This window comes from Anabrus simplex, chromosome 11, assembly GCF_040414725.1.
Source record: "Anabrus simplex isolate iqAnaSimp1 chromosome 11, ASM4041472v1, whole genome shotgun sequence".
Classification (NCBI taxonomy): Eukaryota; Metazoa; Arthropoda; class Insecta; order Orthoptera; family Tettigoniidae; genus Anabrus; species Anabrus simplex.
Genome location: NC_090275.1, coordinates 8,141,068 through 8,164,783, shown reverse-complemented (window position 1 = coordinate 8,164,783; position 23,716 = coordinate 8,141,068).

The following is a 23,716-nucleotide window of genomic DNA, read 5'->3' as shown; positions in this document are numbered from 1 at the left end:
CAATCTCTTATGCTAGAATATAGTTTAAATTCTGACGGTGAATTCTTTTTCCAGCAACGGGGCTGGAACCGGTTCACTCCGGTGTCAGATAATGGTTCCCAGGCGGGTTTAGAAACCTACTTTCTTTGATTGATTTACTGCCCTATCCAGATGCTATGCTTGTAGACTGTAGTGCTTACATTTCTGAAGGGAAGTTTATTTAATTTCTTCTTCTTCTTCTTCTTCTTCTTCTTCTTCTTCTTCTTCTTCTTCTATAATAACACTGGCAATGACTCAGGCTAGACCAAAAACGAGTTACAGGTTAATTCCTGGGGGCAAAGGTGGCCGGGCGGAGAGCTAATCACTCCACCCCTCCAAGGGTCTTCATGGCCTGTACGGAGATGACTTTGATATACTTGATTTTTCTCTTGGATATTTCGTGTTATTATTATTCCCCTTCAGAATTGCTCAGATAATAGAGACTGGCCTTCTGACCCTAAATCGGAAAATTTGATCCTGCTTCAGTGTGATATTAGTTCAAGCTACTTAAATAGCTCGGTCTCATGTCGTTAGATTTACTACACATAAGAGAACTCGTGCGGGACAAAATTCCAGCACCTCGGCTTCTTCGGTCTCCAGAAAACAGAAAATTACTTACTGTGACGTCTGACGTAAAATGTAAATTATTAATAACAATAATAAATAATTCATTGTTCTTCCGTGTCTTTAATGGAAGTCGTGTTCTCTCAGTATGACAGCACGCTCTTAAAATCTCCATTTGTTGGAACAGTTTACTCTCAGATGGATTTTAAAACTTCATTACATGTAGCATACTTAACGTTGTTTACCTTACATTCTGAAAGAAAACTGCACAGAAACAGGACAGAATCTCATACTACAGCTCATTATATATTATATATATAATTTCCAGAAGGCCTGCACATTGAATTCCCGCAAAACATTATTCCTCAGCCATCCTGAAAGTGGTTTTTCGTCGCTTCCCACTTCTCTTCCAGGCAAATGCCAGGATGGTACTTCAGTTACGGCCGCGGCAGTTTCCTTCTCTCTTCCTTGCCTATCCCTTCCGATCTTCCAATTCCTCCACAAGGCGTCTGTTCAGCATAGCAGGTGAGGCTGATCCGTCTCCCCACCTCTATCTCCGTCAATATGTTTCATGGTCCAGGACACTGCCCTTGAGGCGGTAGAGGTGGAATCCCTCGCTGAGTTGAGGGGGAGAAACCAACCCTGGACTGTAAACGTATTAAATAAAAATAAAGTAAAAATGAATATTATTTGTTAAAATATGTATATAAACAGAATTATAGAGTTATAAATAACACCTGGTAATTAGTTCATCTAAATACGCTAAAACCAAGTGCATTCAATTTATCCATAAATCTTTCTTAAAATTTCTTTTGAATTTATTGAAAATCTGGCAAGTTTTCGGCGATTCAGGAATGGACTTAAATGCTGTTATAGTAATATAATATGTAATAATACACCATTAATTCTATACTTCACCGTATTCATTCGTGGAACATGTGAATTGCATGATCATGAAGTGATGAATTATTGATGAATTTGGGTTACCTAACTTAAGAAAAAAACACAGTACATTACAAAATACGTAATGTCATATTCAAGCAACAAACGTATTTTGTAAGCACTTTGCACCGTAACATAAGAAACTGACATTTCCTTTTTAAACTTCTATTAGAGCTTTAGTATACTAGAATTTAATTATCAATGCCCTGTATCATATGTGGATTCTATTACACTGAATACTTTACGCTGGAAATAGGATTTTAATCCTTTTTGACATGAATGTCTTATGTTCAGGGCTCATCCGAAAATTTGTGTGATGTAACGTGACAATACGTGTGACGGAAGTGACGTCACATTAGTCGTTACCGTAGGCCTTGGTCGCCAAAGATGTATTTCAACACACACTATTTATATACATCCACAGCCGCAGCATCTTTGGCGACCAAGGCCTACGGTAACGACTAATGTGACGGCACTTCCTCACACATTTGTCGATTTACGTCTCACATCTTTTCAGACGACTCCCAACCATAAGATATATCCACGTCAAAATGAAAATGTAGTGTAGAAAACCATTTTATACTGAAACCCATCCACGCGCAAATTCTGAAAATAGATTTGTAGGGTAGGAACATTACGTACTGACCTTCACAATACAGTATTTTAAATGTTTTGTTCTAAGGTCGATATGAAGCACCCCTCGCCCCGCCCCCCACCTCCACCTCCCGGCACACACATTAAATCCAGTTTTTTTTCGAGGCAGCATGGTTGTCTTTATGTTTCGTATGAATGTGGTCAGCTGGAGATAAGGGCTTTTTGATTAAAAAACGATTCAATAGTGACGCTGAAAACAAACGTACAGCAGCAGAGCTGTGCCTCGTTCGTTGTCATTTCTTCAAAGAAGTGTCGCCGTTATCTTGAGACAATAACCTGTAGGAAGTTTGTTCGTATTATGGTGTGTATTTCCCACGTACAACTTCTTAATAGGATCATTTCACTTCAAGTCTCAAAGTTTTCACGTTACAGTCTGAACGTGTTTGTCGCGTCTCCCGTCGTAAAATGGAGCGAGAAATATCTGAGGTGAAATAGCAACGTAGTTTAGACAAACAAATTCGTAAAGATACGAGAGAATTGTCTGTGTGTTTGTGTCGTACGCACAGGTCACTCTGCTAAACTATCCGTCTATCTATCTATCTATCTATCTATCTATCAAGAAGGACATCCAGGCATAAAAAGTCGAATGCTCTAGTGTCCACGCCAAGAACATTGGAGGATAGTCCAGAAATAATGTCTTGTCGTTTGGGTCATCAGTCCGTATAGATACTGATTTGATGCAGCTCTTCATGCCACCCCTATCCCTTTCATTTCTACGTAACAACATCTACTCTAATCCGTTTGTCAAATTCATACCTCTACCTACAGTACATCTACCTATCTTACCGCCTATCCTTTGCTCAAAAACTATCCGAACAAGTCCTGGGTGTCTAAAGATGTGTCCTATCATTCTATAACCTCTTATGGTCAAATTTAGCCAAATCTATCTCCTCTCATCAATTCGATTTAGTATCTCTTCATTTGTGATTCGATCTACCTATCTTCAGCACTCTTCTGTAACACCATATTATAAATCTTCTATTGAATTTCCTTCTGACCTAGTTATCGTCGCCATATTGCACTTCCATATAATAATAATAATAATAATAATAATAATAATAATAATAATAATAATAATAATAAAAACCGGGCGAGTTGGCCGTGCGGTTTCCCATTTTCACACCAGGCAAATACTGGTGCTTTACCTTAATTAAGGGCACGGCTACGCCTTTTCCATTTCATCGTCTCCATAATACCTGTTTGTGTCGGTGTGACGTAAAAAACTTGTATAAAATAATTGAAAATAAACTCGGAAATATATATAAACAATTCTAAACTTACGGATGCAATTAGAGTGCGACGAATTCAATTTCTAAGCCATTTGGAAAGAACTAATAACAGCAGACTTCACTAACTTTTGCAAATCAAACGTACGAGATTAAAATGAGGAAGACCTCGCTGAATTAGGATCACCAAATCTGCAGGATAGGAATATAATCAGGAAAATTTTTCACACAGGGGGATCTGAGGAAATAAGAAGAAACGAACGCAACGTACCTGGTCGGAGAAAGAGAAATTACAACAATCGATGAAAATGAAAAACTATTGTGCAAGAATGAAGGCTCCAGAAATGTTGATTCCGCACAGAAGAAGAAGAAGAAGAAGAAGAAGAAGAGTAATAACTAGAGAACGATGATGGAACTTGATTTCGTTATGAAGCACACATGTTGAAACTATCATCCTGGAGTTTCCCCCCTGCAGTTGAAATGAATCTGCTGAGTGTTTACTTTAAGAAATAGTGGTTTAGTTTGTAAACTACAGTGCGAGTTGGCCGTGAGTGGGTTCAAAACCCACTGACGGCAGCCCGGAACATGGTTTTCGGTGGTTTCCCATTCACGCAGTAGGCAAATGCTGGGGATGTACCTTAATCAAGGCTACAGTCGCTTCCTGCCCAATCCTATCCCATTGTCGTCGTAAGTAGGCCTACAGTATGTGTGTGGGTGCGGCGTGATAGAAAGGGGCAAGGCCTCCTAATCTTCTGACTTCATGGCCCATTCCCGTGTGAGTAGAGGCGGTAGAATACACCTGGCAGTTGTGATTGTTTTCTATTTGTTTAACTCGTGCTGACTCGGACATAACGTCCGTGGACCGTGGGATGCGAAGTCATTGGAAAGAAGGCTACAGTGCCACTTAATTAAAGTACAGCCTGGTGTGAGAATGGGAAACCACGGAAAGTTATATTCAGGTCTGCCCACTGTTTCCCGAATGTGCGCTCCATGACTAGACGATTAACATGTTTGCCTTTGGTCCAGGGCCGGGTCGGGAATTTTAACATTCATTGGTTAAGTCCGATGGCTCAGTATTAGAATTCATCATAGACGCGGCCTCATGCTCATAGACGAGCCGGTCGCCTATATGCAAAGACCTGCACCAGGCCCCTTCGGAGATCACAGGCTATTTGTAGCCAACAGCTACACGTCTCGAACCGCGTAGTCAACTGCATTAAACCGCAGAGGCGTGGATTGGCGACCCCCGTTCACCCAGCTGTGTTTGTCATCGTATCCACTTGCTTCTGCCAATCTCTTCACTTTCATCTTTCTTATCCGATCTCTCTTGGTCAACTCTTGTTTCTTTCCGATTCCAACGGAATTAGATTTAGAAGGTTAGGAAGTTTTTCATTTCCATGCCCTCGTTTTCATTCCTCCCCTGAATGGGGATTCGGGCCTCTTAGACGGTGACGCCGTTTCTCAGGTCACGAGATTTATTACGGTGAAGGAGATGCTCGGAGAAAGTGAGGGGGCCTATACTAGGAACTGTCTTAGTGCAGGAGAATGAAAAACCACGGAAAATCATTCTCAGGACAGCCGACGGTTGGAGCCAGCCCTGTCCCGTCTCCCGAATGCAGAGGCGTAGAGCCACTCTGCATCCACCGACACTTCATCTTTCCGCTGTGATTACTATTGAGAGAGAATGCTTGTCTCTTAAAACAATAATCATCACCATCCCACCGGTTTATGAAACTGAATAAACATTTACGGGAGATATTTGAATATATTTACTCGTGAACAGCTTCCCCTGTTCCGACGACAGCGCCAGAAGTTGGTCGTGATAAGTCGACAGAGGAATTTTATTTTTTCCTCTCTTTTGACGCCTTTACTTAATATTTATCTTGCGGATTGTAATATATCCTGCTTAAAAGATAGCGAGAGAACCAGGAGGGCTAAAAAAATATAAAATGGGAGGCCGCAGAAAAAGCCTCTAATCGTGTCGCTGTCTGATTTATCTGCAGGATTTGTTAGGTGGCCGTGTCGGTCTAATCCCTCCGTACCGAGCTTCCTGTCCCGTCGGCGGCAGGAGGGAGGGGCCGGAAGTCACGTGACGTGTGCGTGCCCGACTGCGAAAAGAACTGCGTACTGCATGCGGCGCTGTGCTTGGAGTACAGTAGCACTGGGTAGAGAAGGACGCACAAGTATGTTTTATAGGAATTTGGACAGACTTCAGTCAAACAACAGCCACGAATTTTAAACCTACTCTCGAAGTTTAAAATTTAAGTTTCAAGGTTGTTCGCTTATAAGGAAGCATATGGTAAACAGTAAAAGTTCCTGTTAATATTTCAGTACAGATTTTATTCATTTTATCACACGTAGCATTAAACAAATTTCTACATACTATTTTTCTGATCGTTTACTTTGTTTTATGATGACCTTAGATGTTAGGCCCCTTTAAACAACAAGCATCATCATCAACGATGTCTAGTGGACTGAAGTTTGCAGCAAGTTTTGAATCACACTTTTAGTTCATTGTTACTGTTTATGTTGCTGAATAGCGTATAAGAACGATAAGGACTGAATCTTTGTGCGTGCGTAAGAGTTTAAGCTAGAGGTTAAACGCCATCCGTGGCTTATAAAAGCTTAAACTGTGACACTAGCCCTAACCAACTAGGCTGTCTGGTCGGTTAGCCCAGTGCTCCGCGTACTGACGTTCAGTTCAGAGGGTCCCAGGTTCGATTCCCGGTCATCTCGGGGATTTTAGCTTCGTCTGGTTAATTTCTCCGACTCGGAGCTGGGTGTTAGTGAATCTCTTAATACGCACCCTCATGTGCAAACAGCACAGCACTCTAGCAATCACAACACACAAAACATCCTTCCAACCATTTACGTAGGATTGGCATCGGGAAGGGCATCTGGCCGTACAACGCCGACTAAACATGAACTTTCGACCTCAAATGATTAGGGAAAGGAAATAACTGTTCCCTGTGCGAAAATGAAATGGTGATAAATATGTGTTTCGATCATGGCCATCCATGACCAGCTGCTAATTTCAGATGACGACCAGCCATAAGACAGAGTCTGCACGGTTGCTAGGTAACACTGTCTGGCCATCTATCCATACCCTACATCACAGCCTGCATGGTTGCGAGGTAACATTCTCTGGCCATCTATCCATACCCTACATCACAGCCTGCACGGTTGCTAGGTAACATTGTCTGGTCATCCATCCATACCCTACATCACAGCCTGCACGGTTGCTAGGTAACATTGTCTGGTCATCCATCCATACCCTACATCACAGCCTGCACGGTTGCTAGGTAACATTCTCTGGCCATTTATCCATACCCTACATCACAGCCTGCACGGTTGCTAGGTAACATTCTCTGGCCATCTATCCATACCTTACACCACAGCCTGCACGGTGGCTAGGTTACACTACCGTCACTCATTTCGTTACATGCACTATTTCGTTACACACATTTCCGCATGACCCCCAGTTAACGGACATATTTATGGGAATATTTGTGAGGAACTTATCTTGTTTCAGCAGGTTGCCTAATGTATAGTTTTCCCCTTTCCATCTCTTTCATGTGTGTCGCGTTTTGAATATAGTCTTTTAAGTTTTGATTTCTTTTCAGTTCAGCTCGTTTTGGCAATCGTCCTCATCCCCGGATCTCCACTGTCTCTGGCTAGCTCTCTCATTTATTTCCCAAATGCCCAGCCTTCACACCCATACAATGTATGTCCAACCGTCGTCCCATTTGTCTGCGAGATTGGGCGTGAAGTGAGGTGTACCGTCGTAGAGTTTCTAGGACCGGATGCCCTTCCTGACGTAAAACTCATCAGAGGAGTTAGTGACATGTAACGAATGACGTGATATATGATAGTAGGAACGGAGAGGATGCAACTCCTGTCGAATGACACCAACGGTTTAATGTCACCATCCGACATGAACAGCGTCATATGCCCTCACTCCATATGAGCACTGCGGAGAGGTCTGGCACGCAATCTAGTGATTAGGAACTGTGTACCACCACTTCTCCTACTCGCTGGCCGACATTCTGATGAGACAGTGGGTTCGATCCCCACTGACGGCAGCGCTGAACATGGCTTTCCGTGGTTTCCTATTTTCACACCAGGCTAAATATTGGAGCTTTACCTTAAGGCTAAGGCCGCTTCCTTCACACTCCCAAGAAATAAAATATTTAGCAGAGGACTTTGTGTACCATTTGAGAGAGTGGGAAATATTGTGAAGTAAAACGCGATTTCCTAATGAATGTACTCATTTATAAATCCACTGTCCACTACTGGCGCAGAAGTCTCCGCACGGTGTGACCACTACTGGTGTTAACCTTCCGTCGGGCGCAACTGATCTTACTGGCCTATATCGGCCAGTTCATCAGAATCTTTTATTTTACTTATTTGATAATGAAACAGTGCAACAACTTATAAATATTTGCAATAATAATACGTCGTGAACGGGGTTCGCGACGCGCCTCTCGCGTGTTTATGAGTGAGCGAACGGACTCGAACGAAATTCGAATACGCGACATCCACGGTATAAAGCCTATGAAATGAGGCGTAGCAGGTATATCGACACATGTAAATATGAAGGGAAATTACAGGACAGTCTGTATAATTCATAACTAATAATAATAATAATAATAATAATAATAATAATAATAATAATAATAATAATAATAATAATAATAATAATAATAATAATACGTAATGATAGGGATGTTAGAAAGAATATTTTAAAGAAAGAATCAGAATATTCGATGCTGAGTTGAAACTTGTAATCAAGTCTAGTTGGTGACTCAGTCTTACGAAAGACAGGTGATAGTGTGAGTGAGTGCGAAGTTATTGTGATAATGTACGATGTCAGGTATAAGAGACACAGCGAGAGCTTCCAAACCTTTCTAGAATGTCACGTGTAATTGCAACGTGACAAGTAATATTATCCATCCTAATGCTCCCCAGGCACATTACTCCCGAACACGATATATATCTCTATTGCATTTTGTTTCAGAATTTATACTTTTTTAAAATCGACTTTCTTATGATAATATTTACGTGAACATAGGTGATAAGTATAGTGTAAAGGGCAATTATTAAAATATATAGCAGTTTTCTTCAGCAAATGTAAATTATTTTTGTTTCTGATTTCTAAAGACTACCTGTCCGGCTCATTACGCCCGCTGGCCTGGAAATGGAATTCCAGTTTGACATCAAGTGGTACGGCATAAATATTTGGGGAATACGGGAAAACCGTTCTCAAGTAGATAACGACCTAGGTGGTACGGAATGTCCGTGGTACCCCACAGCTAACCGCCTCACCGACGTTCAACAAAATGGGTATGCTGAGATAGATGGAGCTATACCCAAGTTTGTTTACATGTTTAGACAGTTCAAAGGACGAGATGTGTCAACATAGGTCTAGGTGGAATCTGTTTATGACTTACGCAGGTAATGCATAACTTTTTTTTGGTGTGTTTAGCCCGAAAGTCGGTTTGATCTTCAACAGCTCAGCTCTTATAGATGGTTTTGTGAATTGACGAAAGGGTAAATGTTGAAAACAGATTAGACTATCCGAAAGATATGGACTGGATTTACTGAAAAAGACAGAAATATGAATGATGTTGATAATTACACAGTTATTAGTACATTTAATTATTTATGGAGACATTGTCGAGTATGTTATTATTTGATTCACCTATTGACAGAATGAATGTATCTGTTGTTATTTAAATAACTAACATGCTGCAATATTTAACGAAAATATGTTGAGGAGATCTTTTTTATAGGTACAGTGCTTCTATAATTGAGGTATTAAACTGCGGCGTCGTGCGGCTACTGTCTCGGATATATTGTCTTCGCTCCAAATATTTCTGGTCAGCCTTCCTAAAGCAGTGCAATGTAGTCAGCGAATATGGAATATTGTTGTTCCACGCGAAGCTGGAGTTTGAAGTATCACGCTTTTGCAATGTTCGCGGGCCAAATTACGGTTCCGAAACTATAGAATAGAAAGTAATACTGCCATCCCCTACTTCCTCTGAAGTTGGGGAGAGGTGGACAGAGTGGTCCACGACCGCCAACCCCCTCACTTTCTCCGAGCATCTCCTTCACCGTCACAAATCTCCCGGCCTGAGAGACGCCCTTACCGTCTAAGAAGCCTGCATCGCCTTTCAGGGGAGGAATGAAAACATTTTACTAGTAGTAGAGAGAGGCAGGCTGTTAGCAGCTGTCCAGCGACTAGCCTACACGGGCATGGAGGTCACGCCTCTTGACAATGCGCACCGAACTGGTGGACTAAAGCTACCCTCATCCTATCGGCTTTGCAAGGCTCTATCACTTGATACATTTTGTTTACTAACATCAGTCATATTAAGATTGTAAGCTTATATAGCCTTCTGCTAGAACTCTTCTTTTAGGAAATCAATTCTAGGGATATTGATTTGCATTGTGTTCTGGCAACGAGAAACTTTTATATATGTATCATTTTTCCAAGACATCCTCAACCTTATTCAAATTATGGATGGAATGTACATTCAGCAAAACAAGCAAGTTAGAGAAACTTTTATTTTTTACGAAGTAAAAATGTCTCAACAATAAACATTTTATGTGTGCGGTAAAAATCCGCTTTTTTGTATACAACCTGAATCACCTTTACATCTCATGGGCGTATTATATTATCTTGATACGAACAAAACATCCAAATATGCCTAAACCCGCCCTCTTATCATTATATGATTTTTCACGAGAGTTTAATCCTGATGTAAACAAATAGGCGGAGCATCTTGGCTTTGCACGTGGACATATACGTAGTTGATTGGAGAATCAACCATCGCACTCACTGGACTGTATGCGAGCTCGAAGAAAATTAGTACGACGCATTAATTTAATTTTATCTTAGTTTATTACATTTAGATAGTCTGAAAGAGTACGTAATCAAATTAAAATATGGTTGTCATATATACCGGTGTATATCTATATTTTTTAAAATAAAACAGAGATTAAATAACGAGATATGAAGGCAAAAGGCGTGGTGTAATACAGGAAGTCTTCTCATAGTGAGGGAAAGTCCCAAGCAGTACAGCGTGGAGATAAGGTGTTACATCTTGCAGCAGCTGTCAGTGTCAGTATTCATAGCGAGAGAAATGGAGCAAGAGGTAGGACCATCGCGTGTAGTGAAGCACAAAAGAGGAAAACCGCTCAGAAGTGACCATAGGCAGTGCGTTGTGAATGTTTTTAATAAAATAAGTGAACAGAATCCAGAATCTCCCTTTAGACCCCTCTGTTTAGTTTCACACAGCTCAAAAACTGTTCCTCATCTATTTTAGGTCATATGAGCAGCACTGTATGTCCGAACACGAGACGTTGACGGGGCGGAGGTCGATACTACACGATCAGCGAATCACAACTCTTTCTTTGGCTGAGGCGTGGACATACCTTGTTTACATCAGGATTAAACTCTCGTGAAAAATCATATAGTAGTGTGACATGTCAACCGACACTTCTGGAATTCGATGACACAAGGTTGAGGTGCACTATATGTGTCGATACAGCACTCGTGTAGGAGTGGGAAGTGGCAGACGCGGTGGATGCGATGCGATGCGATGCGATGCGAAGCGGGACGGCCTCACTCCTCGCTAAATGGCTGTCATGTATTATCATCAGGACTCTGGGATAAATCTCCATCACGACGAGTTAAGTGCTATTAATAGCCTGCGCTAGGGGTGTATGTGTGGTGCTAAAGCGGACGTACTGTGTCGTATTCCTTCATTGTTAGATACAACTTGGTGAAGTGCAAAGACACACATTCGTCTTGATTACAGGCAGCTGTGCCATTACGTCAGTGCTAGGGGTATTGATAACACGTCTTCTCTCTAGGAAGTCCTGCCATACTAGCAGAGATGCTGTCACGGCTAATAACAATAGGATTAACATAAACGTAGGAAAAACAACATACATCATACATCATCATTATAGACTGTTATGCCTTTCAGCGTTCAGTCTGCAAGCCTTTGAGAATTTACTAAACGTCGCCACAATCCTCGATTTGCAAGTAGTGTTGTGGCCTCATTTAGTTCTATACCTCTTATCTTTAAATCGTTAGAAACAGAGTCTAACCATCGTCGTCTTGGTCTCCCTCTACTTCTCTTACCCTCCATAACAGAGTCCATTATTCTCCTAGGTAACCTATCCTCCTCCATTCGCCTCACATGACCCCACCATCGAAGCCGGTTTATGCGTACAGCTTCATCCATCGAGTTCATTCCTAAATTAGCCTTTATCTCCTCATTCCGAGTACCCTGTTTGTACCAGCAATCATTCTTGCTACTTTCATGTCTGTTACTTCTAACTTATGAATAAGATATCCTGAGTCCACCCAGCTTTCGCTCCCATAAAGCAAAGTTGGTCTGAAAACAGACCGATGTAAAGATAGTTTCGTCTGGGAGCTGACTTCTTTCTTACAGAATACTGCTGATCGCAACTGCGAGCTCACTGCATTAGCTTTACTACACCTTGATTCAATCTCACTTACTATATTACCATCCTGGGAAAACACACAACCTAAATACTTGAAATTATCGACCTGTTCTAGCTTTGTATCACCAATCTGACATTCAGTTCTGTTGGATTTCTTACCTACTGACATCAATTTAGTCTTCGAGAGGCTAATTTTCATACCATACTCATTGCACCTATTTTCAAGTTCCAAGATGTTAGACTGCAGGCTTTCGGCACAGTCTGCCATTAAGACCAAGTCGTCAGCATAGGCCAGGCTGCTTACTACATTTCCACCTAACTGAATCCCTCCCTGCCATTTTATACCTTTCAGCATATGATCCATGTAAACTACAAACAGCAAAGGTGAAAGATTACAGCCTTGTCTAACTCCTGTAAGTACCCTGAACCAAGAACTCATTCTACCATCAATTCTCACTGAAGCCCAATTGTCAACATAAATGCCTTTGATTGATTTTAATAATCTACCTTTCATTCCATAGTCCCCCAGTATAGCGAACATCTTTTCCCTCGGTACCCTGTCATATGCTTTCTCTAGATCTACGAAACATAAACACAACTGCCTATTCCTCTCGTAGCATTTTTCAATTACCTGGCGCATACTGAAAATCTGATCCTGACAGCCTCTCTGTGGTCTGAAACCACACTGGTTTTCATCCAACTTCCTCTCAACGACTGATCGCACCCTCCCTTCCAAGATGCCTGTGAATACTTTGCCTGGTATACTAATCAATGAGATACCTCGATAGTTGTTGCAATCCTTCCTGTTCCCTTGCTTATAGATAGGTGCAATTACTGCTTTTGTCCAATCTGAAGGTACCTTACCAACACTCCACGCTAATTTGACTACTCTATGACGCCATTTCATTCCTGCCTTCCCACTATACTTCACCATTTCAGGTCTAATTTCATCTATTCCTGCTGCCTTATGACAATGGAGTTTATTTACTATCCTTTCCACTTCCTCAAGCATAATTTCACCAACATCATTTTCCTCCTCCCCATGAGCTTGACTGTTTGCAACACCACCATGATGATTTCCTTTTACATTGAGAAGATGTTCAAAATATTCCCTCCACCTCTCCAGTGATTCCCTGGGATCTGTTATGAGTTCACCTGAATTACTCAAAACACTGTTCATTTCCTTTTTCCCTCCCTTCCTAAGATTCTTTATTACTGTCCAGAAAGGTTTCCCTGCTGCTTGACCTAGCCTTTCCAGGTTATTACCAAAATCTTCCCATGACTTATTTTTGGATTCAACAACTATTTGTTTCGCTCTGTTTCTTTCATCTACGTACAAATCCCTGTCTGCCTCGGCCCTTGTTTGGAGCCATTTCTGATAAGCCTTCTTTTTACGTTTACAGGCTGCTCTCACTTCATCATTCCACCAAGATGTTCGCCTTTTCCTATCTTTACACACAGTTGTTCCTAGGCATTCCCTTGCTGTTTCTACTACAGCATCCCTGTATGCCACCCATTCATTTTCTATATCCTGAACCTGCTTACTGTCTACTGTTCGAAACTTCTCACTAATCATATCCATGTACTTCTGTCTAATTTCCTCGTCCTGGAGATTTTCTACCCTTATTCGTTTGCAGACAGATTTCACTTTCTCTACCCTAGGCCTAGAAATACACGGACACAATTCTTGTCCTAATTCCTCCCACTGACAAATCTACCCACATCATTCGCTCACTTACGTGCCTAACAGAAACTATGTTGCGTGCAATGGTATTCCTGATAAAGAGCCCTACCCCAGACTCTGCCCTTCCCTTTCTAACACCCGTCAAGTACACTTTATAATCTCCTATCTCTTCCTCCTTATCTCCCCTTACCCGAATATCACTTACTCCTAGCACATCCAGATGCATTCTCTTTGCTGACTCAGCAAGTTCTACCTTCTTTCTTCCATAAGCCCCATTAATATTGATAGCTCCCCATCGAATTCCATTTCGTTCGCCAAGTTGTTTCCAAGGAGTCCCTCGCCTGTCAAATGGGAGTGGGACTCCATTACTCCCATAGGTCCGAGGCTTGCTTAAAATGTTCTGAGCTCGGTAAATTCATGAAGCAGAATGCTGCCCTACTTGCACATAGTCCATCTGAGGATCTCTCCTCTAACGGGTTATGGACCACCGGTGAATTGTATAGTCCTAGCCGCCCGAGCACAAGGAGGGCCACGACTCAGAATATGTCCGAGATGCCCACTCCCATTCCATAGCAACTGGTATCCCGACTCTCAGGACCACATACTAGGCCACTCAGCCGTTGCCCATGGTTCACGAACTAGGACGTGACTACAGTAACCCACAAACATGAACCATAGGAAAAACAATACTAATTATATTAAACGGGAAAGCCGGGCTGAGTGGCTCATACGGTTGAGGCAGCGGTCTTCTGACCCCAACTGGGCAGGTTCGATCCTGTCTCAGTATCGTGGTATTTGAAGGTGCTCAAATACGTCACACTCGTGTCGGTGGATTTAATGGCACGTAAAAGAACTCCTGCGAGACTAAATTCCGGCACCTCGGCGTGTCCGAAAACCGTAAAAGTAGTCATTGGAACGTAAAGCAAATAACATTATTATTATTATTATTATTATTATTATTATTATTATTATTATTATTATTATTATTATTATTATTATTATTCAGGATTACATGCCCGCTGCATATGAAAACTGACAGCGGGCCAGTACTAGTAGTTCAATTTAGATGCCTTGATTAGAACATAATTAAAAATCTCCAGTGTTAGCAGCAAATTAAAACTCGGATAAATCAGGTCTTCCGCGATACAAAGGCTGTGTTATGTAGAAGTAAAATGTCCATCAGCGTAAGGAAAGGAATGTTGAAATGGTACATGTGATATGTACCTAGCTTTGTACTGTGCCAAGAGCTGAACTGTGAACAAAAGAGGAGAGATCGTGACGTTAGATGTGGTGTTGGTGTAGCTGGGTGGAAGGGAAGATCAGCTCTGAGGAATTAGGCAGTGTGCAAGGAAAAAGAGATGGCTGCTAGGCCAAATTAGGAACAGAAAACTTGCGGGGATGGGTCACAGACTGAGGCAGGTGACTGAATTCCTGGCAAGCGATCACGTGGAAGACGTTTGTGAAGATATTCCTTGAGAAGGCAAGGTTAGGAAGTTATGAAGAAGCCAAACGTACTGCACACGATCGAATCAACTAGTAGATAAGCATTGTAGAATCAGCAGACTCCCACAGAGAGTTGCTCTGAGTTTGATTGCTGTAACACTGAAGCTTCCGGAGGTGAGAGTACCTAAAGATTAAAACTCCACAGTTCTAGTCCTTCATGCAAGCAACTCAATGTTGAAAACATGCTAGGGATATGAGCTACGAATTTTAGGTAAATAAAATATAAAGCATGAGAATATATTCTTTATGTATTCCTAAAAATTACAATCCTCTTCTTAATCATTGTTAGATCGATTAGATTAGGAATTTTCCTTTTTCTACCACTGCGAGCACTAATGTGAGTCCATGCAGACTTTCACTTAAGCCCTTATAACTACATTCAGTGTGATAATTTTTAAAAGTCTGAGGGTATTGAACTTAGAAACACATTACAAAAAATGTGAATAAGTGAATTTGGCTAGAATTTGAATTTTAGAAAACGAGTAAAGATACAAGCGATTTTAGGCTGTTTTCCCGGAACTGCATTTAGGCCGTAAGTGATTTTCAAATTTTTGTTTCTTTGATAGAGTTATCCATGACTCATAATTTGAAACCTTCCCGGGCCTTTTAGCCCTTTTTTTGCTATTGGCTTTACGTCGCACCGACACAGATATGTCTTATGGGAACGATGGGACAGGAAAGGGCTAAGACTGGGAAGGAAGCGGCCGTGGCCTTAATTAAGGTAGAGCCCCAGCATTTGCCTGGTGTGAAAATCAGTGAAATTTATGACTTTCAGAAGGATGTATTTGGAGTTTGAAAGCCAAAAGTTAAAGTCGATCCTTTTTCTTCAAAATGTCGTAAACTGCGGAAGTTTTAACAGAAATTATCTGTATAATACTGTAATAAATTTATTCTATCTGTTGTTGTTGTTGTTGTTGTTGTTGAGAGCTCAGGCCTGATGCTGGTTGGATCCTCAACAGCTCTGCCATCAGCCGTCACAGATAGCCTAGGCATCACTGAAGAGGTGTACTAGGGACATGAGGAGTGATGAAGTTTCCCGTTGCTTTCCTCGCTGAGCTGGAAGTTGCTATTTATATCAGTGTGCCAAGCCCACTGAAATGTATGCGCCAACCGACCATATGAGCAACATTTTCACACCATTCACAACAGGAACTGGCTGCTTAAGATATGGCATTACTAGCATCGCTCATACCTCAGTCACTTTCATGTTGTCATTGCCAAGGATAACACTGAGACAGGTGAATGAAAGTAACAAAATTGCTCTATCTCATAGCAAACACAGAGTCTCGCCAGGAAAGGCAATATTTTATCTGAATATACACAAAGGTCCGCCTCTATGGTGTAGTGGTTAGCGTGATTGGCTGCCACCCCCGGAGGTCCGGGTTCGATTCCCGGCTCTGCCACGAAATTTAAAAAGTGGTACGAGGGCTGGAACGGGGTCCACTCAGCCTCGGGAGGTCAACTGAGTAGAGGTGGGTTCGATTCCCACTTCAGCCATCCTGGAAGTGGTTTCCGTGGTTTCCCACTTCTCCTCCAGCCAATTGCCGGGATGGTACCTAACTTACGGCCACGGCCGCTTCCTTCCCTCTTCCTTGCCTATCCCATCCAATCTTCCCATCCATCCACAAGGCCCCTGTTCAGCATAGCAGGTGAGCCCCGCCTGTGCGAGGTACTGGTCATCCTCCCCAGTTGTATCCCCCGACCCATAGTCTGAAGCTCCAGGACACTGCCCTTGAGGCGATAGAGCTGGGATCCCTCGCGGAGTCCGAGGGAAAAACCTACCCTGGAGGGAAAACAGATTAAGAAGAAGAAGATATACACAAAGAAAAAAAATGCTAAAATTAATTTTCACTTGACATTTTTCACTCAGATCATTTTTCCTCCATAGTGCAAAATTTTAGTTTTGGAATTGGTACCTTTAGGATATAAGCTTCTCAAATGTAAGCAAAAAAGTAAATCAGTATGAGATTTGATGACGTTCTACGTCCAGGTGTCCTTAAGGTAACGGCGAAGCCGGCGGCTGGTCTTAAGAGGTCCCTATTTATTATTATTATTATTATTATTATTATTATTTTCTTTTTTAAACAAATTTTCCGTGTCCAACACAGCCAGGTTGACTCTAACATAGCATGAAAATGTTTGCTGAAAGAAGTTAGAATGTTTGGCTGAACAATAACTGCTGTTAAACTTTGTCGATTTCCGTGTTAAGCTATGAGTTCCTCATGTTTCTGGAATTAACAATAACGTGAATTGATACTGAAGGTTCATTTCCTAAAATGAAGTTACCGGTACTAAATTTTAATCCGGGCGAGTTGGCCGTGCGGTTAGGGGCGCATACTTGTGAGCTTGCATCCGGGAGATGGTAGGTTCGAACCCCACTGTCGGCAGCCTTGAAGATGGTTTTCCGTTGTTTTTTACTTTCACACCTGGGAAATGCTGTTCCCTAATTAAGGTCACGGCCACTCTTAGGCCTTTCCTATCGCATCGTTGCCATAAGACCTGTTTGTGTCTACACACTATTTTTCCATGAAAACTGTTTCATATGAAATTTTGAGTCTGTTTTTCTGCAATTTCATGTATATTACTATTATTATGGCTGAACAGTGGGAAATGCGATAGACGGGCTGACACGGCTGGCCTCAGGTGATGTTGGTCTTTTGATTGAACAGTGAAATGGAACACGGCTGGCGGTGTAACAACTGTCAAATCACAGCCGCGCCTGTTTGTGTACAGCAAAGAGCAGAGCCATAGGACAAGCAATTACCGATTGAAGTATCAATTTTTGAAGGGCCACCTCGAATGACATATTGTGTGTGTTTACCTTGCTCATCCTCCCGGGCCTGCAGAGCGATACAGAGTGGAGTTCTCAACTATAGCGCACGCAGTACTTTGCGTCATTGATTATGTGAATACACAGCCTCTGGCACAACTACAGTATTCTTTCGGTTCTGCCTACTAAAATATAGGTGTTGTTCAATTGAGACTTAGACAGAGCTGCACAGCTCAGAACGTGCTCAGTCTGATACACGCCTTCCGTTATGTAGAATTAAGGAAGAAAATGACTCGATATTTGTAATAATATTATTTGTTTTTACGTCCCACTATCACGTTTTATGGTTTTCGGACACGCCGAGGTGCCGGAATTTAGTTCAGAAGGAGTTATTTTACATGCCAGTAAATGTACCGAGATGAGGCTGCCGTATTGGAGCACCTTGAAATACCAAACCGAGCCAGGAATGAACCAGCCAATCGACATTCTTGTTGAGGTGGTGGTGGGTGTTGTTATTGTTTTAACAGGAAATACAACTAGGCATCCGATACTTCGAAAATGAAGGTAGTTTATCGGCCACGGAAAGACAAGGAACAATAAGGAAATACATCCTAGGCCTCAAATGCTCTAATACCGTCGGGCTTGGAAAACAAGAAGAGTTGACCAAGGGAGGTCGGATAGGAGGAGCCTGGCAAACAAGTTAGTGGAAGTAATGTCAGGACTGAGCTAAGTGCCGTGTGGTCAGCTCCCAAATTAAGAGCCTCTGGGGTACCTTTTAATCACCTGTGTGTGTAATTCTACCGCCCCCAACTACAGGAGGGATTTGTGCTCGAGGTTACGTCCAAAATAATACAAGTTAGCATGATTCAATTCTTGTGCAAAGAAAGTGCTTGAACCAGGAAAACTGTCAGCAAATAACGTGCTTGTGCTCGGCAGTAACGCATGCCTGTTTTTACAACAGACAATCGGTGCCGCTATCCCGTGGAGTGTCCACTTTATAATCGCGTCCATGCCGACAAACTTTTAGGGGCCCAAACTTCGCCAAAACGTAATAATTTATTATTCGTGATCTATAAAATATAGGTCACTGTTAATTTGTTTATTTTTTAATTAACAATAGTGACTATACAAAGTACCCATTGCACGGTGTTGCCACATTCCTTTCTCATTCCCTTCGCTTCCGGCTCACTTGTTCGTTCGTTCAGACCACTGTGTTCTGTTGTTCGTAACTCCGAATTGAGAGGTTTGGCAACTTCCAGCAACATGGCCCGGTGAGCAGGCTTGTCTCCATGGCAACCACAGTGGGTCTGTCCACGTTTCCATGGCAACCATACTCCCTACTCCCTTCTTCCCACTCAGACAGGCAGTAAACTGACCTCCCTCTAAGAACTGTCATAACGCTTCTTTCAATATTATCATTATAGGCCTACGTTTTTATAAAATTATGCATTATAGTATTTCTGGAGCATTTAATCACTCCAGAAAAGTATTCAGGGAAAATTCCAGGAAAATTTAAACCAAAATTTAAGAATCAAAACATGATTTTGACAATTCTCTTGACAATTTATCCTTAGTAATTACAATTTTTAGATCAATAATCCACTACCGTTAAATGAGCGGAGCGACCGCGCTCTGCACTCTGGAGATGCTAACACTAATGGCGTGCGACCTCCGCAGATGCCTGGTGCAGGTCTTACAAGCGGCCAGCGCGACTGTGAGGATGGGGCCCTACCAATGATTACTTCTATCGCTGAATACCTCACACATACCTAGACCCCGAGCCATCCTAATTAACCAATTAGGTTTAAAATCCCTGACCCGGTCGAGAATCCAATATGCATATTTATTGCCTTGACTAGTTATTTTCGGATGAAAAATACAGTCCGGTTTTTTGCAAAATACGGGACGTCCTTGCAGAAGTGCTCCCCAGTGGAAAAGGAAATTATTGGATTATTGGACCTTTATGTAATTATTATTATTATTGGACCGTTGTTTTCATATATATACACTGACTGACAGAGCAAATGCAACACCAAGAAGGAGTGGTCAGAACTTTATGCCAATTGCAGGGTAGACTGACATCACTGAGGTATGCTCATGATGTGAAATGCGCCGCTGTGCTGCGCACGTAGCGAACGATAAATGGGACACGGCGTTGGCGAATGGCCCACTTCGTACCGTGATTTCTCAGCCGACAGTCATTGTAGAACGTGTTGTCGTGTGCCACAGGACACGTGTATAGCTAAGAATGCCAGGCCGCCGTCAACGGAGGCATTTCCAGCAGACAGACGACTTTACGACGGGTATGGTGATCGGGCTGAGAAGGGCAGGTTGGTCGCTTCGTCAAATCGCAGCCGATACCCATAGGGATGTGTCCACGGTGCAGCGCCTGTGGCGAAGATGGTTGGCGCAGGGACATGTGGCACGTGCGAGGGGTCCAGGCGCAGTCCGAGTGACGTCAGCACGCGAGGATCGGCGCATCCGCCGCCAAGCGGTGGCAGCCCCGCACGCCATGTCAACCGCCATTCTTCAGCATGTGCAAGACACCCTGGCTGTTCCAATATCGACCAGAACAATTTCCCGTCGATTGGTTGAAGGAGGCCTGCACTCCCGGCGTCCGCTCAGAAGACTACCATTGACTCCACAGCATAGACGTGCACGCCTGGCATGGTGCCGGGCTAGAGCGACTTGAATGAGGGAATGGCGGAACGTCGTGTTCTCCGATGAGTCACGCTTCTGTTCTGTCAGTGATAGTCACCGCAGACGAGTGTGGCGTCGGCGTGGAGAAAGGTCAAATCCGGCAGTAACTGTGGAGCGCCCTACCGCTAGACAACGCGGCATCATGGTTTGGGGCGCTGTTGCGTATGATTCCACGTCACCTCTAGTGCGTATTCAAGGCACGTTAAATGCCCACCGCTACGTGCAGCATGTGCTGCGGCCGGTGGCACTCCCGTACCTTCAGGGGCTGCCCAATGCTCTGTTTCAGCAGGATAATGCCCGCCCACACACTGCTCGCATCTGCCAACAGGCTCTACGAGGTGTACAGATGCTTCCGTGGCCAGCGTACTCTCCGGATCTCTCACCAATCGAACACGTGTGGGATCTCATTGGACGCCGTTTGCAAACTCTGCCCCAGCCTCGTACGGACGACCAACTGTGGCAAATGGTTGACAGAGAATGGAGAACCATCCCTCAGGACACCATCCGCACTCTTATTGACTCTGTACCTCGACGTGTTTCTGCGTGCATCGCCGCTCGCGGTGGTCCTACATCCTACTGAGTCGATGCCGTGCGCATTGTGTAACCTGCATATCGGTTTGAAATAAACATCAATTATTCTTCCGTGCCGACTCTGTTTTTTCCCCAACTTTCATCCCTTTCGAACCACTCCTTCTTGGTGTTGCATTTGCTCTGTCAGTCAGTGTGTGTGTGTGTGTGTATATATATATATATATATATATATATACGAGGTATATACATGCTATGAACAAAGATCTGGAATCACAGATAAGGCTATTTGCGGATTTTGTTGTACTGTATAGACTAGTGCATGAGCTGTAGGATTGTGAGCGACTGCAGGCGGGCTTGAACAATGTAGTGGGATGGACAGCGGACAATGATACGAATGTAAATGGGAGGAAAAGTCAAGTTATAAGTTTCAGCAAGATTAAACGTCCTCACAGAGTTAATGATTGTGTTGATGGGGGTGAGAGTACCTCATGATAGTATTTAGGGGTTGTAGTAAGGATGTAAAGGACAGGGCGTATAAGTGTCTGGAAAGACCGCAGTTAGAGTATAGTTCCTGTGTGTGGGACTCTCACCGGGACTACTTGATAGAAGAACTGTAACAATTAAAACGAAAGCAATACGATTTGTTCTGGGTGATTTTTGATAAAAGAGTAGTGTTACTAAAATGTTGCAAACTTTTGGCTCGAAGACTTGGGAGTAAGGAGACGAGATGCTCTATTATGCGGTATGTTTCGAGCTGTCAGTGGTGAGTTGGGGGTGGAATGCCGTAAGTACATATGCTTGAGTAAGGTAAGGTTTATTCTGCCCGAAGGCAGGTCCGAACCTTCGCAGAGGTGTTCCTGAGCCGGAGTTTACGTGCGGTAGGGTGGCCTGTTCCTTTCCGCTCCTCCATTCCCTTACCCCCCACCAACAGCGCGTGGCAACCCATCCAACTCCTGACCACGCCCAATGTTGCTTAACTTCGGAGATCTCACGGGATCCGGTGTTTCAACACGGCTACGGCTTGAGTGGAGCATTAAAAACTAGGTCGTCGCCATAAGACCTATCTGTGTCGGTGCGACGTAAAACAAAACAAACACTAGGAAATATCATAATATGAAGATAAAGTTGGAGTTCAAGAAGACACATTGAAGCAAATACTCATTTATAGGACGAGGAGTAAGGGATTGGAATATATTTTCAAGGGAAATATTCGATAAATTTCCAAGCTCGTTGAAAATATTTGAGGAAATTAAATTAAATGTAAACATGAGATAGAGAATTGATGGGGAATCTGCCACCTGGGCGACCGCCCTAAATGCAGATCACTGAGATTGATTTATTGAACGATAACCTCAGAATATATCGTGGCTAAGGTTCTGTCATCTGAAGTTGAATGTTCTCCGAGTAATTTCAAAGAATTCTCACTTTACGTGTGCTGCGGGTCAGTATTTATCGCAGACCCGTTTTCGCAGGTGCAGAGTCGATATGCAATGCTGATCGACGCGCCGATAGTGAGCGATGCCACTGACTTCTGCTTGTGCACGTTGTTGACATGCCTGGTGTCACTTTTAACTCACTGGTAGCTAATGAGTTTTGATTTTAGAGGAGAAATACATGCGCAAGTTCAGTAAATATCGGGTGTCAACAATTAAACTGGTGGTGTTCAGTGCGACACAGCACAGGCTGTAATGATTGCAGGAGTCTGGAATTTCGAAGAAATGCTAATTAAGCAACGCACTCGCGAATTATGACACAAAACATATTGGTTCAAAGTCTTGCCACCAGGCGAACATATGGCGCTGTAAGCAGTTGGAACGTGCAATTTCCCGCAAGTCTGACGTCAGAATAAGCTTGTGTTTGAACTGCACATCTAAGGTATACTCATCAGTTGATTCTGTAGTTTTGATGTAATTGATCTCATTTAAGCTATTACGCAGTCCGGGGGGCGTCCACGCGCTCTATCATTTGTTTTGTGGGTCCTGAGGATCCCCTTCCCGTAACATTTCCGTCTCACAACAGTCGGTGTTCTTGTAGTTTGCTTGGAGGTGCTTACGATGTAGTGTACCTCAGACAATTAATTATATTTTCATTACATTCTTTGCACAATCGTTTTGAAAATGTAATGGACGGTCTTATAAAGTCTCCGCTGGACTTAACTCGCAACACGTGTAACGAAAGTGATAGCATTATTCAGTATTGCTCCAAATATGTCAGTTTCTTTGTGTCGCCTCCAGAATAATTCATATATTGCGGACAGGTTATGTGCCGAGAACTGGGTCGAGCGCATGTCGAAAGGGGGGAGACAAAAAGTGGTTCAAAGAGACGAGTTATGAGTGGACACATTGAATGGTTTCTGGGGAGGGCTAAGTTCACTTTTCACTTCACATAATGTTTGTTCATTTCCTGACAAAACTTCTCCAACTTTTGTACGGAAATTTTCTCCTGTGCTGTGGTCTTTAGTAATAACATATCTTCCTCTGTGGCCTACAAGATTGTGGGTTACCGGGCGAGTTGGCCTGTAGGGGCGCGCAGTTGTGAGCTCGCATCCGGGGGATAGTAGGTTCGAACCTCACTGTCGGCAGCCCTGAAGATGGTTTTCCGTGGTTTCCCATTTTCACACCAGCAAATGCTAGGGTTGTACCTTAA